The sequence below is a fragment of the Mobula birostris genome, chromosome 13, assembly GCF_030028105.1.
Source record: "Mobula birostris isolate sMobBir1 chromosome 13, sMobBir1.hap1, whole genome shotgun sequence".
In the NCBI taxonomy this organism is placed as follows: Eukaryota; Metazoa; Chordata; class Chondrichthyes; order Myliobatiformes; family Myliobatidae; genus Mobula; species Mobula birostris.
Window position 1 is genome coordinate 5247229 of NC_092382.1, and position 15423 is coordinate 5262651.

The 15423-nt window shown below is 55.9% G+C and overlaps 1 protein-coding gene and 1 pseudogene across 1 annotated transcript in view; one reads left to right on the plus strand and one right to left on the minus strand.

The window, feature by feature from the left end:
• LOC140208253 (NACHT, LRR and PYD domains-containing protein 3-like) overlaps positions 1-15423 on the minus strand; it is a 228195-nt gene that overhangs the window by 196445 nt on the left and 16327 nt on the right.
• LOC140207369 (uncharacterized) lies at positions 1530-3601 on the plus strand (annotated as a pseudogene).

Consider the following 15423-nt stretch of genomic DNA (forward strand, 5'->3'; position numbering starts at 1 on the left):
ACAGTGTGTCAGAATCCTGTCAGGGGTGTGTGGGTCTCACAGTGTGTCAGGACTGTGTCAGTGGCTTGTGGGGTCTCACAGTATGTCAGGACGCTAAATAGGTTCTGTGGGGTCTGACAGTGAGTCAGGACCCTGCCAGGGGTGTGTGGGTCACAGAGTGTGTCAAGACCCGTCAGGGGTGTGTGGGGTCTCATAGTGTGTTAGGAACCTGTCAGGGGTGTGTGGGGATCTCAGTGTGTTAGGACCCTGTCAGGGGTGTGTGGGGATCTCACAGTGTGTCAAGACCCTGCCAGGGGTGTGGGGGGTCTCACACTGTCTCAGCATTTTGCCAGGGGTGTATAGCGTCTGGGAATGTGCAATGTGTCAGGACCCTATCAGGTGCCTGTGGGGATCTTAGAGTGTGTCCTCTCCGTCTCATGGGTGTGTGGGATCTCCTAGTGGGTCAGGAAACTGTCAGGGGTGACTGGGGTCTCACACTGTGTCAGGATCTTGACAGGTGTGTGTGGGGTCTCACAGTGTGTCAGGACCCTGTCAGATGTTTGTGGGGTATCTCAGTATTTCAGGATCCCTCCATGGGTGTGTGGGGTGTCTCACACTGTGTCAGGACTCTGTCCGGGGTGTGTGGGGTCTGACAGTGTGTGAGGACCCTGTCAGGGGTGCGTGGGGTCTCACAGTGTGTCAGGATCCTGTCAGCGGTGTGTGGCGTCTCACAGTGTGTCAGGACCCTGTCAGGGGTGTGTGGGGTTTCACAGTGTGTCAGGAACCTGTCAGGGGTGTGTGGGGTCTCACAGTTTGTCAGGCCCCTGTTAGGTATGTGTTGGGTTGCAAGTGTGTCAGGACCCTGTCAGCGGTGTGCGTGGTTTCTCAGTGTGTCAGGACTCCGTCAGGGGTGTTTGGGGTCTCACAGTGTTTCAAGACCCTGTCAGAGCTGTGTGGGGTCTCACAGTTTGTCTGGATCCTGTTAGTAGTCTGTGGAGTCACACAGTGTGTCAAGACCGTGTCAGTAGTTTGTGGGGTCTCAGAGTGGGTCATGGTCTCACAGTATGCCAGGACACTAACTATGTTTTGTGGGGTCTGACAGTGAGTCTGGACCCTGTCAGGGGTGTGTGGGGTGTCACAGTGTGTCAGGACCCTATCAGGTGTTTGTGGGTCTCTCAGTGTGTCAGAACCCTTCCAGGGGTGTGTGGTGTCTCACACTGTGTCAGGATCTTGTCAGGGGTGTGTGGGGTCTCACAGTGTGTCAGGACCCTATCCGGTGAGTGTGGGGGTCTTAGAGTATGTCCCTTTCATGTGTGTGTGGGGTCTCACAGTGTGTCAGGACCCTGTCAGGTGTTTGTTGTCTCACAGTGTGTCAGAACCCTGCCAGGGGGGTGTAGGGTGTCTCATTGTGTCAGGAACCTGTCAGTTGTGTGTGGGGTTTCACTGTGTGTCCGGACCCTGTCAGGGGTGTGTGGAGATCTCACAGTGTGTCAAGACCCTGCCAGGGGTGTGGGGGGTCTCACACTGTCTCAGCATTTTGCCAGGGGTGTATGGCGTCTGGCAATGTGTCAGGACCCTATCCGGTGCGTGTGGGGATGTTACAGTGTGTTCTCTCCCTCTCATGTGTGTGTGGCGTCTCACAGTGTGTCAGGACCCTGCCAGGGGTGTGTGGGGTCTCACAGTGTGTCAAGACCCTGTCAGCGGTTATTGGGGTCTCACAGTGTGTCAGGATCTTGTCAGGGGTGTTTTGGCTCTCAGAGTGTGTCAGGACTCTGCCAGGGGTGTGTAGGGTCTCAGAGTGCATCAGGGGTGTGTGGGTTCACACAGATTATCAGCATCCTGCCAGGTGTGTGTGGATCACACAGTGTGTCAGGACCCTGTCAGGTGTGTGTCGGGTCTCACAATGTGTCAGGACCCCAACTGGGTTGTGTGGGGTCTCACACTGTGTCAGGACCCTGTCAGCGACGTGTGGGGTCTCACAGTGTGTCAGGACCCCGTCAGAGGTTTGTGGGATCTCACACTGTGTCAGGACCCTGTCAGCGATGTGTGGGGTCTCACAGTGTGTCAGGACCCCGTCAGAGGTTTGTGGCGTCTCACAGTGGGTCAGGACCCTGGCATGGGTGTCTGGGGTTTCACAGTGTGTCTGGACACTGTCACGGGTTTGTGGGGTCTCACAGTGTGTCAGGACCCTGCCAGGGGTGTGGGGGTCTCACACTGAGTCAGGACCCGTCAGGGGTGTGGGGGTCTCACACTGAGTCAGAACCCATCAGGGGTGTGTGGGGACTCACTGTGTGTCAGGACCCTGCTAGGGGTGTGGGGGTCTCACACTGAGTCAGGACCCGTCAGGGGTGTGTGGGGACTCACTGTGTGTCAGGACCCTGCCAGGGGTGTGTAGGCTCTCAGAGTGCATCAGGGGTGTGTGGGTTCACACAGATTGTCAGCACCCTGCCAGGGGTGTGTGGGTCACACAGTGTCAGGAACCTGTCAGGGGTGTGTGGGGTCTCAGTGTGTCAGGATCCTGCAAAAGTGTGTGGGGTCTCACAGTGTGTCAGGACTCTGTCAGTTGTGTGTTGGGTCTCAAAGTGTGTCAATACCTTGTCAGGGGCGTGTGGGGTCTCACAGTGTGTCACGACACTGTCAGGAATGTGTGGGGTCTCACAGTGTGACAAGACCCAGTCAGGGGCGTGTGGGTTTTCACAGTGTGTCAGGACTCTGTCAGTTGTGTGTTGGGTCTCAAAGTGTGTCAGTACCTTGTCAGGGGTGTGTGGGGATCTCACAGTGTGTCAAGACCCTGCCAGGGGTGTGGGGGTTCTCAGACTGTCTCAGGATTTTGCCAGGGGTGTATGGCGTCTGCCAATGTGTCAGGTCCCTATCCGGTGGGTGTGGAGGTCTTAGAGTGTGTCACCTCTCTCTATCGTGTGTGTGGGGCCTCACAGTGTGTCAGGAACCTATGAGCGGTGTGTGGGGTGTCACAGTGTGTCAGGACCCTGTATTGGGTGTTTGTGGTCTCACAGTGTGTCAGGACCCTGTCAGGTGTCTGTGGGGTCTCACAGTGTGTCAGGACACTATCAGGGATGTGTTGGGTTTCACAATGTGTCAGGAGCCCAACTGGGTTGTGTGGGGTCTCACCGTTTGTCAGGACCAAGTCAGGGGTGTGTTTAGTCTCAAAGTGCGTCAGGAATCTGCCAGGGGTCTGTGGGGTCTCACAATGTGTCAGGAACCTGTTAGAGGTGTGTGGGGTCTCACATTGTGTCAGGATTCTGTCAGGGGTATGTGGTGTCTCACAGTTTGTCAGGACCCTGTCAGCGGTGTGTGGGGTCTCACAGTTTGTCAGGACCCTGTCAGGGATGTCTCAAGGTGCATCAGGAATCTGCCAGGGGTGTGTGGGGTCTCACAGTGTGTCAGGACGCTGTCACGGGTGTGTGGGGTCTCACTGTGTGTCAGGACCCTGTATGGGGTGGGTAGGGACTCACAGTCTGTCAGGACCTGTCAGGGATGTGTGGGGCTTCACGGTGTGTCCAGACTTTGTCAGGGGTGTGTGGGGATCTCACAGTGTGTCAGGACCCTGTCAGGTGTGCGTGGGTATCTCACAGTGCATCAGGGCCCTGTCAGGGATGTGTAGGGTCGCACAGTGCATCAGGGGTGTGTGGGATCACACAGATTTTCAGGACTCTGCCAGGGGTGTGTGGGGTCTCACAGTGTGTCAGGACCCTGTCAGGAGTGTGTGGGGTCTCACTGTGTGTCAGGACCCTGTAAGGGGTGTGTAGGGTCTCACAGTTTGTCAGGGCCCTGTTAGGTATGTGTGGGGTTGTACAGTGTGCAGGGCTCTGTCAGGGCTGTGTAAGGTCTCACGGTTTGTCAGGACCCTGTCAGGGGTGTGTGGGGTTTCACAGCGTGTCAGGAGCCTGTCAGGTGAGTTTGGGGTCTCACAGTGTGTCAGGGCCCTGTCAGGGGTGTGTGGGGATCTCACAGTGTGTCAGGACCCTGTCTGGTGTGTGTGGGGATCTCACAGTTTGTCAGGATCCTTTCAGTGGTGTGTAGGGTCTCACACTGTGTCAGGGTGTGTGGGAGCTCACAGTTTGTCAGTGCCACGTCAGGGGTGTGTTTAGTCTCAAGGTGCATCAGGAATCTGCCAGGGGTGTGTGGGGTTTCACAGTGTGTCAGGACCCTGTCAGGTGTGCGTGGGTATCTCACAGTGCATCAGGGCCCTGTCAGGGATGTGCAGGGTCGCACAGTGCATCAGGGGTGTGTGGGATCACACAGATTTTCAGGACCCTGTCTGGTGTGTGTGGGGATCTCACAGTGTGTCAGGATCCTTTCAGTGGTGTGTAGGGTCTCACACTGTGTCAGGGTGTGTGGGAGCTCACAGTTTGTCAGTGCCACGTCAGGGGTGTGTTTAGTCTCAAGGTGCATCAGGAATCTGCCAGGGGTGTGTGGGGTTTCACAGTGTGTCAGGACCCTGTCAGGTGTGCGTGGGTATCTCACAGTGCATCAGCGCCCTGTCAGGGATGTGCAGGGTCGCACAGTGCATCAGGGGTGTGTGGGATCACACAGATTTTCAGGACTCTGTCAGGAGTGTGTGGGGTCTCACAGTGTGTCAGGACCCTGCCAATGGTGTGTTTGGACTCACAGTGTGTAAGGAAACTGCCAGATAATGTTTGGGGTCTCACAGTATGTCAGGATCCTGTCAGGGGTTTTTTGAGTCTCACAGGGTGTCAGGACCCTGCCAGGGGTGTGTGGGGTCTCACAGTGTGTCAGGACCCTGTAAGGGGTGTGTAGGGTCTCACAGTTTGTCAGGGCCCTGTCAGGAGTGTGTGGGGTCTCACAGTGTGTCAGGACCCTGTAAGGGGTGTGTAGGGTCTCACAGTTTGTCAGGGCCCTGTTAGGTATGTGTGGGGTTGTACAGTGTGCAGGACTCTGTCAGGGGTGTGTGGGGTTTCACAGTGTGTCAGGAGCCTGTCAGGCGTGTTTGGGGTCTCACAGTGTGTCAGGACCCTGTCAGGTGTGTGTGGGGTCTCACAGTGTGTCAGGACCCTGTCAGGTGTGTGTCGGGTCTCACAGTGTGTCAGAACCCTGCCGGGGGGTGTGGGGTGTCACAATGTGTCAGGACCCTATCCGGTGAGTGTGGGAGTCTTAGAGTGTGTCTCTTTCATGTGTGTGTGGGGTCTCACAGTGTGTCAGGACCCTGTTGTGGCGGGGGTGGGAGCGTGTCTCACAATGTGTCAGGAACCTGTGTGGGGTCTCACAATGTGTCAGCACCACAGCTGCGTTGTGTGGGGTTTCACAGTGTGTCAGGGAACAGTCAGGTTAGTGTGGGGTCTCACAGCGTGTCACGATCCTGCCATGGTTGTGTGGGGTCTCACAGTGTGTCAGGACCCTGTCAGGGGTGTATGAGGTCTCACAGTAGGTCAGGACCCTAACTACGTTCCGTGGGGTCTGACAGTGAGTCAGATCTCGTCAAGGGTGTTTGGGGTCTCTCAGTGGGTCAGGACCCTGCCAGAGGTGTGTGGGGTGTCACACTGTGTCAGGACCCTGCCAGAGGTGTGTGGGGGTCTCACACTGTGTCAGGACCCTGTCAGTTGTGTGCGGGGTCTGACAGGGAGTCAGGACCCTGTCAGGGGTGTGTGGGGTCTCATACTGTCTCAGGATTTTGTCAGGGGTGTGTGGCATCTCGCAATGTGTCAGGACCCTATCCGGTGCGTGTGGGGGTTTTAGAGTGTGTCCTCTTCATCTCGTGTGTGCGGTGTCTTACGATTTGTAAGGAGCCTGTCAGGGGTGTGTGTGGTCTCACAGTGTGTCAGAATCCTGTCAGGGGTGTGTGGGTCTCACAGTGTGTCAGGACTGTGTCAGTGGCTTGTGGGGTCTCACAGTATGTCAGGACGCTAAATAGGTTCTGTGGGGTCTGACAGTGAGTCAGGACCCTGCCAGGGGTGTGTGGGTCACAGAGTGTGTCAAGACCCGTCAGGGGTGTGTGGGGTCTCATAGTGTGTTAGGAACCTGTCAGGGGTGTGTGGGGATCTCAGTGTGTTAGGACCCTGTCAGGGGTGTGTGGGGATCTCACAGTGTGTCAAGACCCTGCCAGGGGTGTGGGGGGTCTCACACTGTCTCAGCATTTTGCCAGGGGTGTATAGCGTCTGGGAATGTGCAATGTGTCAGGACCCTATCAGGTGCCTGTGGGGATCTTAGAGTGTGTCCTCTCCGTCTCATGGGTGTGTGGGATCTCCTAGTGGGTCAGGAAACTGTCAGGGGTGACTGGGGTCTCACACTGTGTCAGGATCTTGACAGGTGTGTGTGGGGTCTCACAGTGTGTCAGGACCCTGTCAGATGTTTGTGGGGTATCTCAGTATTTCAGGATCCCTCCATGGGTGTGTGGGGTGTCTCACACTGTGTCAGGACTCTGTCCGGGGTGTGTGGGGTCTGACAGTGTGTGAGGACCCTGTCAGGGGTGCGTGGGGTCTCACAGTGTGTCAGGATCCTGTCAGCGGTGTGTGGCGTCTCACAGTGTGTCAGGACCCTGTCAGGGGTGTGTGGGGTTTCACAGTGTGTCAGGAACCTGTCAGGGGTGTGTGGGGTCTCGCAGTGCGTCAGGACCCTGCCAGGGGTGTGTGGGGTCTCACAGTGTGTCAGGATCCTGCAGGTGTGTGTGGGGTCTCACAGTGTGTCAAGACCCTGCAAGGGGTGTGGGGGGGGGGGTCTCACACAGTCTCTGCATTTTGTCAGGGGTGTATGGCATCTGGCAATGTGTCAGGACCCTATCCGGTGCGTGTGGGGGTCTTAAGAGTGTGTTCTCTCCCTCTCATGTGAGTGTGGGGCCTCACAGTGTGTCAGGAAACTGTGAGGGGTGTGTGGGGTGTCACAGTGTCTCAGGACCCTGTCAGGTGTCTGTGGGGTCCCACAACGTGTCAGGACACTGTCAGGGATGTGTCGGGTCTCACAATTTGTCAGGACCACAACTGGGCTGTGTGGGGTCTCACAGTTTGTCAGGACCCTGTCAGGGATGTCTTTGGTCTCACATTGTGTCAGGAACCTGTCGGGGTGTGTGGGATCTCACACTGTGTCAGGACACTGTCAGCGATGTGTGGGGCCTCACAGTTTGTCAGTATGCCGTCAGAGGTTTGTGGGGTCTCACGGTGGATCAGGACCCTGTCATGGGTGTCTGGGGTTTCACAGTGTGTCAGGACACTGTCACGGGTTTGTGGGGTCTCACAGTGTGTCAGGACCCTGCCAGGGGTGTGGGTTCTCACACTGTGTCAGGACCCTGTCAGGGGTGTGTGGGGTCTCACTGAGTGTCAGGACTCTTTCAGTCGTGTGTAGGGTCCTGCAGTGCTTCGTGATGTGCGGGAGCTCACAGTTTGTCAGGACCAAGTCAGGGGTGTGTTTAGTCTCAAAGTGCGTCAGGAACCTGCCAGGGGTGTGTGGGGTCTCACTGTGTGTCAGGACCCTGTATGGGGTGGGTAGGGACTCACAGTCTGTCAGGACCTGTCAGGGATGTGTGGGTCTTCACGGCGTGTCAGAAGCCTGTCAGGGGCATGTGTGGTCTCACAGTTTGTCAGGCCCCTGTTAGGTATGTGTTGGGTTGCAAGTGTGTCAGGACCCTGTCAGCGGTGTGCGTGGTTTCTCAGTGTGTCAGGACTCCGTCAGGGGTGTTTGGGGTCTCACAGTGTTTCAAGACCCTGTCAGAGCTGTGTGGGGTCTCACAGTTTGTCTGGATCCTGTTAGTAGTCTGTGGAGTCACACAGTGTGTCAAGACCGTGTCAGTAGTTTGTGGGGTCTCAGAGTGGGTCATGGTCTCACAGTATGCCAGGACACTAACTATGTTTTGTGGGGTCTGACAGTGAGTCTGGACCCTGTCAGGGGTGTGTGGGGTGTCACAGTGTGTCAGGACCCTATCAGGTGTTTGTGGGTCTCTCAGTGTGTCAGAACCCTTCCAGGGGTGTGTGGTGTCTCACACTGTGTCAGGATCTTGTCAGGGGTGTGTGGGGTCTCACAGTGTGTCAGGACCCTATCCGGTGAGTGTGGGGGTCTTAGAGTATGTCCCTTTCATGTGTGTGTGGGGTCTCACAGTGTGTCAGGACCCTGTCAGGTGTTTGTTGTCTCACAGTGTGTCAGAACCCTGCCAGGGGGGTGTAGGGTGTCTCATTGTGTCAGGAACCTGTCAGTTGTGTGTGGGGTTTCACTGTGTGTCCGGACCCTGTCAGGGGTGTGTGGAGATCTCACAGTGTGTCAAGACCCTGCCAGGGGTGTGGGGGGTCTCACACTGTCTCAGCATTTTGCCAGGGGTGTATGGCGTCTGGCAATGTGTCAGGACCCTATCCGGTGCGTGTGGGGATGTTACAGTGTGTTCTCTCCCTCTCATGTGTGTGTGGCGTCTCACAGTGTGTCAGGACCCTGCCAGGGGTGTGTGGGGTCTCACAGTGTGTCAAGACCCTGTCAGCGGTTATTGGGGTCTCACAGTGTGTCAGGATCTTGTCAGGGGTGTTTTGGCTCTCAGAGTGTGTCAGGACTCTGCCAGGGGTGTGTAGGGTCTCAGAGTGCATCAGGGGTGTGTGGGTTCACACAGATTATCAGCATCCTGCCAGGTGTGTGTGGATCACACAGTGTGTCAGGACCCTGTCAGGTGTGTGTCGGGTCTCACAATGTGTCAGGACCCCAACTGGGTTGTGTGGGGTCTCACACTGTGTCAGGACCCTGTCAGCGACGTGTGGGGTCTCACAGTGTGTCAGGACCCCGTCAGAGGTTTGTGGGATCTCACACTGTGTCAGGACCCTGTCAGCGATGTGTGGGGTCTCACAGTGTGTCAGGACCCCGTCAGAGGTTTGTGGCGTCTCACAGTGGGTCAGGACCCTGGCATGGGTGTCTGGGGTTTCACAGTGTGTCTGGACACTGTCACGGGTTTGTGGGGTCTCACAGTGTGTCAGGACCCTGCCAGGGGTGTGGGGGTCTCACACTGAGTCAGGACCCGTCAGGGGTGTGGGGGTCTCACACTGAGTCAGAACCCATCAGGGGTGTGTGGGGACTCACTGTGTGTCAGGACCCTGCTAGGGGTGTGGGGGTCTCACACTGAGTCAGGACCCGTCAGGGGTGTGTGGGGACTCACTGTGTGTCAGGACCCTGCCAGGGGTGTGTAGGCTCTCAGAGTGCATCAGGGGTGTGTGGGTTCACACAGATTGTCAGCACCCTGCCAGGGGTGTGTGGGTCACACAGTGTCAGGAACCTGTCAGGGGTGTGTGGGGTCTCAGTGTGTCAGGATCCTGCAAAAGTGTGTGGGGTCTCACAGTGTGTCACGACACTGTCAGGAATGTGTGGGGTCTCACAGTGTGTCAGGACTCTGTCAGTTGTGTGTTGGGTCTCAAAGTGTGTCAATACCTTGTCAGGGGCGTGTGGGGTCTCACAGTGTGTCACGACACTGTCAGGAATGTGTGGGGTCTCACAGTGTGACAAGACCCAGTCAGGGGCGTGTGGGTTTTCACAGTGTGTCAGGACTCTGTCAGTTGTGTGTTGGGTCTCAAAGTGTGTCAGTACCTTGTCAGGGGTGTGTGGGGATCTCACAGTGTGTCAAGACCCTGCCAGGGGTGTGGGGGTTCTCAGACTGTCTCAGGATTTTGCCAGGGGTGTATGGCGTCTGCCAATGTGTCAGGTCCCTATCCGGTGGGTGTGGAGGTCTTAGAGTGTGTCACCTCTCTCTATCGTGTGTGTGGGGCCTCACAGTGTGTCAGGAACCTATGAGCGGTGTGTGGGGTGTCACAGTGTGTCAGGACCCTGTATTGGGTGTTTGTGGTCTCACAGTGTGTCAGGACCCTGTCAGGTGTCTGTGGGGTCTCACAGTGTGTCAGGACACTATCAGGGATGTGTTGGGTTTCACAATGTGTCAGGAGCCCAACTGGGTTGTGTGGGGTCTCACCGTTTGTCAGGACCAAGTCAGGGGTGTGTTTAGTCTCAAAGTGCGTCAGGAATCTGCCAGGGGTCTGTGGGGTCTCACAATGTGTCAGGAACCTGTTAGAGGTGTGTGGGGTCTCACATTGTGTCAGGATTCTGTCAGGGGTATGTGGTGTCTCACAGTTTGTCAGGACCCTGTCAGCGGTGTGTGGGGTCTCACAGTTTGTCAGGACCCTGTCAGGGATGTCTCAAGGTGCATCAGGAATCTGCCAGGGGTGTGTGGGGTCTCACAGTGTGTCAGGACGCTGTCACGGGTGTGTGGGGTCTCACTGTGTGTCAGGACCCTGTATGGGGTGGGTAGGGACTCACAGTCTGTCAGGACCTGTCAGGGATGTGTGGGGCTTCACGGTGTGTCCAGACTTTGTCAGGGGTGTGTGGGGATCTCACAGTGTGTCAGGACCCTGTCAGGTGTGCGTGGGTATCTCACAGTGCATCAGGGCCCTGTCAGGGATGTGTAGGGTCGCACAGTGCATCAGGGGTGTGTGGGATCACACAGATTTTCAGGACTCTGCCAGGGGTGTGTGGGGTCTCACAGTGTGTCAGGACCCTGTCAGGAGTGTGTGGGGTCTCACTGTGTGTCAGGACCCTGTAAGGGGTGTGTAGGGTCTCACAGTTTGTCAGGGCCCTGTTAGGTATGTGTGGGGTTGTACAGTGTGCAGGGCTCTGTCAGGGCTGTGTAAGGTCTCACGGTTTGTCAGGACCCTGTCAGGGGTGTGTGGGGTTTCACAGCGTGTCAGGAGCCTGTCAGGTGAGTTTGGGGTCTCACAGTGTGTCAGGGCCCTGTCAGGGGTGTGTGGGGATCTCACAGTGTGTCAGGACCCTGTCTGGTGTGTGTGGGGATCTCACAGTTTGTCAGGATCCTTTCAGTGGTGTGTAGGGTCTCACACTGTGTCAGGGTGTGTGGGAGCTCACAGTTTGTCAGTGCCACGTCAGGGGTGTGTTTAGTCTCAAGGTGCATCAGGAATCTGCCAGGGGTGTGTGGGGTTTCACAGTGTGTCAGGACCCTGTCAGGTGTGCGTGGGTATCTCACAGTGCATCAGGGCCCTGTCAGGGATGTGCAGGGTCGCACAGTGCATCAGGGGTGTGTGGGATCACACAGATTTTCAGGACCCTGTCTGGTGTGTGTGGGGATCTCACAGTGTGTCAGGATCCTTTCAGTGGTGTGTAGGGTCTCACACTGTGTCAGGGTGTGTGGGAGCTCACAGTTTGTCAGTGCCACGTCAGGGGTGTGTTTAGTCTCAAGGTGCATCAGGAATCTGCCAGGGGTGTGTGGGGTTTCACAGTGTGTCAGGACCCTGTCAGGTGTGCGTGGGTATCTCACAGTGCATCAGGGCCCTGTCAGGGATGTGCAGGGTCGCACAGTGCATCAGGGGTGTGTGGGATCACACAGATTTTCAGGACTCTGTCAGGAGTGTGTGGGGTCTCACAGTGTGTCAGGACCCTGCCAATGGTGTGTTTGGACTCACAGTGTGTAAGGAAACTGCCAGATAATGTTTGGGGTCTCACAGTATGTCAGGATCCTGTCAGGGGTTTTTTGAGTCTCACAGGGTGTCAGGACCCTGCCAAGGGTGTGTGGGGTCTCACAGTGTGTCAGGACCCTGTAAGGGGTGTGTAGGGTCTCACAGTTTGTCAGGGCCCTGTCAGGAGTGTGTGGGGTCTCACAGTGTGTCAGGACCCTGTAAGGGGTGTGTAGGGTCTCACAGTTTGTCAGGGCCCTGTTAGGTATGTGTGGGGTTGTACAGTGTGCAGGACTCTGTCAGGGGTGTGTGGGGTTTCACAGTGTGTCAGGAGCCTGTCAGGCGTGTTTGGGGTCTCACAGTGTGTCAGGGCCCTGTCAGGGGTGTGTGGGGTTCTCAGTGTGTCAGGATCCTTTCAGTGGTGTGTAGGGTCTCACAGTGTGTCGGGGTGTGTGGGAGCTCACAGTTTGTCAGTACAACATCAGGGGTGTTTTTAGTCTCAAAGTGCGTTAGGAATCTGCCAGGTGTGTGTGGGGTCTCACAGTGTGTCAGGACCCTGTCAGGGGTTTGTGGGGATCTCACAGTGTGTCAGGATCCTTTCAGTGGTGTGTAGGGTCTCACAGTGTGTCGGGGTGTGTGGGAGCTCACAGTTTGTCAGTACAACATCAGGGGTGTTTTTAGTCTCAAAGTGCGTTAGGAATCTGCCAGGTGTGTGTGGGGTCTCACAGTGTGTCAGGACCCTGTCAGGGGTTTGTGGGGATCTCACAGTGTGTCAGGATCCTTTCAGTGGTGTGTAGGGTCTCACAGTGTGTCGGGGTGTGTGGGAGCTCACAGTTTGTCAGTACAACATCAGGGGTGTTTTTAGTCTCAAAGTGCGTTAGGAATCTGCCAGGTGTGTGTGGGGTCTCACAGTGTGTCAGGACCCTGTCAGGGGTTTGTGGGGATCTCACAGTGTGTCAGGATCCTTTCAGTGGTGTGTAGGGTCTCACAGTGTGTCGGGGTGTGTGGGAGCTCACAGTTTGTCAGTACAACATCAGGGGTGTTTTTAGTCTCAAAGTGCGTTAGGAATCTGCCAGGTGTGTGTGGGGTCTCACAGTGTGTCAGGACCCTGTCAGGGGTTTGTGGGGATCTCACAGTGTGTCAGGATCCTTTCAGTGGTGTGTAGGGTCTCACAGTGTGTCGGGGTGTGTGGGAGCTCACAGTTTGTCAGTACAACATCAGGGGTGTTTTTAGTCTCAAAGTGCGTTAGGAATCTGCCAGGTGTGTGTGGGGTCTCACAGTGTGTCAGGACCCTGTCAGGGGTTTGTGGGGATCTCACAGTGTGTCAGGATCCTTTCAGTGGTGTGTAGGGTCTCACAGTGTGTCGGGGTGTGTGGGAGCTCACAGTTTGTCAGTACAACATCAGGGGTGTTTTTAGTCCCAAAGTGCATCAGGAATCTGCCAGGTGTGTGTTGGGTCTCACAGTGTGTCAGGACCCTGTCAGGGGTTTGTGGGGTCTCACAGTGTTAGGACCCTGCCAGTGGTGTGTTTGGACTCACAGTGTGTAAGGAAACTGCCAGATAATGTTTGGGGTCTCACAGTATGTCAGGATCCTGTCAGGGGTTTTTTGAGTCTCACAGGGTGTCAGGACCCTGCCAGGGGTGTGTGGGGTCTCACAGTGTGTCAGGACCCTGTCAGGAGTGCGTGGGGTCTCACTGTGTGTCAGGACCCTGTAAGGGGTGTGTAGGGTCTCACAGTTTGTCAGGGCCCTGTTAGGTATGTGTGGGGTTGTACAGTGTGCAGGACTCTGTCAGGGGTGTGTGGGGTTTCACAGTGTGTCAGGAGCCTGTCAGGTGTGTGTGGGGTCTCACAGTGTGTCAGGGCCCTGTCAGGGGTTTGTGGGGATCTCACAGTGTGTCAGGATCCTTTCAGTGGTGTGTAGGGTCTCACAGTGTGTCGGGGTGTGTGGGAGCTCACAGTTTGTCAGTACAACATCAGGGGTGTTTTTAGTCTCAAAGTGCGTTAGGAATCTGCCAGGTGTGTGTGGGGTCTCACAGTGTGTCAGGACCCTGTCAGGGGTTTGTGGGGATCTCACAGTGTGTCAGGATCCTTTCAGTGGTGTGTAGGGTCTCACAGTGTGTCGGGGTGTGTGGGAGCTCACAGTTTGTCAGTACAACATCAGGGGTGTTTTTAGTCTCAAAGTGCGTTAGGAATCTGCCAGGTGTGTGTGGGGTCTCACAGTGTGTCAGGACCCTGTCAGGGGTTTGTGGGGATCTCACGGTGTGTCAGGATCCTTTCAGTGGTGTGTAGGGTCTCACAGTGTGTCGGGGTGTGTGGGAGCTCACAGTTTGTCAGTACAACATCAGGGGTGTTTTTAGTCTCAAAGTGCGTTAGGAATCTGCCAGGTGTGTGTGGGGTCTCACAGTGTGTCAGGACCCTGTCAGGGGTTTGTGGGGATCTCACAGTGTGTCAGGATCCTTTCAGTGGTGTGTAGGGTCTCACAGTGTGTCGGGGTGTGTGGGAGCTCACAGTTTGTCAGTACAACATCAGGGGTGTTTTTAGTCTCAAAGTGCGTTAGGAATCTGCCAGGTGTGTGTGGGGTCTCACAGTGTGTCAGGACCCTGTCAGGGGTTTGTGGGGATCTCACAGTGTGTCAGGATCCTTTCAGTGGTGTGTAGGGTCTCACAGTGTGTCGGGGTGTGTGGGAGCTCACAGTTTGTCAGTACAACATCAGGGGTGTTTTTAGTCCCAAAGTGCATCAGGAATCTGCCAGGTGTGTGTTGGGTCTCACAGTGTGTCAGGACCCTGTCAGGGGTTTGTGGGGTCTCACAGTGTTAGGACCCTGCCAGTGGTGTGTTTGGACTCACAGTGTGTAAGGAAACTGCCAGATAATGTTTGGGGTCTCACAGTATGTCAGGATCCTGTCAGGGGTTTTTTGAGTCTCACAGGGTGTCAGGACCCTGCCAGGGGTGTGTGGGGTCTCACAGTGTGTCAGGACCCTGTCAGGAGTGCGTGGGGTCTCACTGTGTGTCAGGACCCTGTAAGGGGTGTGTAGGGTCTCACAGTTTGTCAGGGCCCTGTTAGGTATGTGTGGGGTTGTACAGTGTGCAGGACTCTGCAGGGGTGTGTGGGGTTTCACAGTGTGTCAGGAGCCTGTCAGGTGTGTGTGGGGTCTCACAGTGTGTCAGGGCCCTGTCAGGGGTTTGTGGGGATCTCACAGTGTGTCAGGATCCTTTCAGTGGTGTGTAGGGTCTCACAGTGTGTCGGGGTGTGTGGGAGCTCACAGTTTGTCAGTACAACATCAGGGGTGTTTTTAGTCTCAAAGTGCGTTAGGAATCTGCCAGGTGTGTGTGGGGTCTCACAGTGTGTCAGGACCCTGTCAGGGGTTTGTGGGGATCTCACAGTGTGTCAGGATCCTTTCAGTGGTGTGTAGGGTCTCACAGTGTGTCGGGGTGTGTGGGAGCTCACAGTTTGTCAGTACAACATCAGGGGTGTTTTTAGTCTCAAAGTGCGTTCGGAATCTGCCAGGTGTGTGTGGGGTCTCACAGTGTGTCAGGACCCTGCCAGGGGTGTGTGGGGTCTCACAGTGTGTCAGGACCCTGTCAGGAGTGCGTGGGGTCTCACTGTGTGTCAGGACCCTGTAAGGGGTGTGTAGGGTCTCACAGTTTGTCAGGGCCCTGTTAGGTATGTGTGGGGTTGTACAGTGTGCAGGACTCTGTCAGGGGTGTGTGGGGTTTCACAGTGTGTCAGGAGCCTGTCAGGTGTGTGTGGGGTCTCACAGTGTGTCAGGGCCCTGTCAGGGGTTTGTGGGGATCTCACAGTGTGTCATGATCCTTTCAGTGGTGTGTAGGGTCTCACAGTGTGTCGGGGTGTGTGGGAGCTCACAGTTTGTCAGTGCAACATCAGGGGTGTTTTTAGTCTCAAAGTGCATTAGGAATCTGCCAGGTGTGTGTGGGGTCTCACAGTGTGTCAGGACCCTGTCAGGGGTTTGTGGGGATCTCACAGTGTGTCAGGATCCTTTCAGTGGTGTGTAGGGTCTCACAGTGTGTCGGGGTGTGTGGGAGCTCACAGT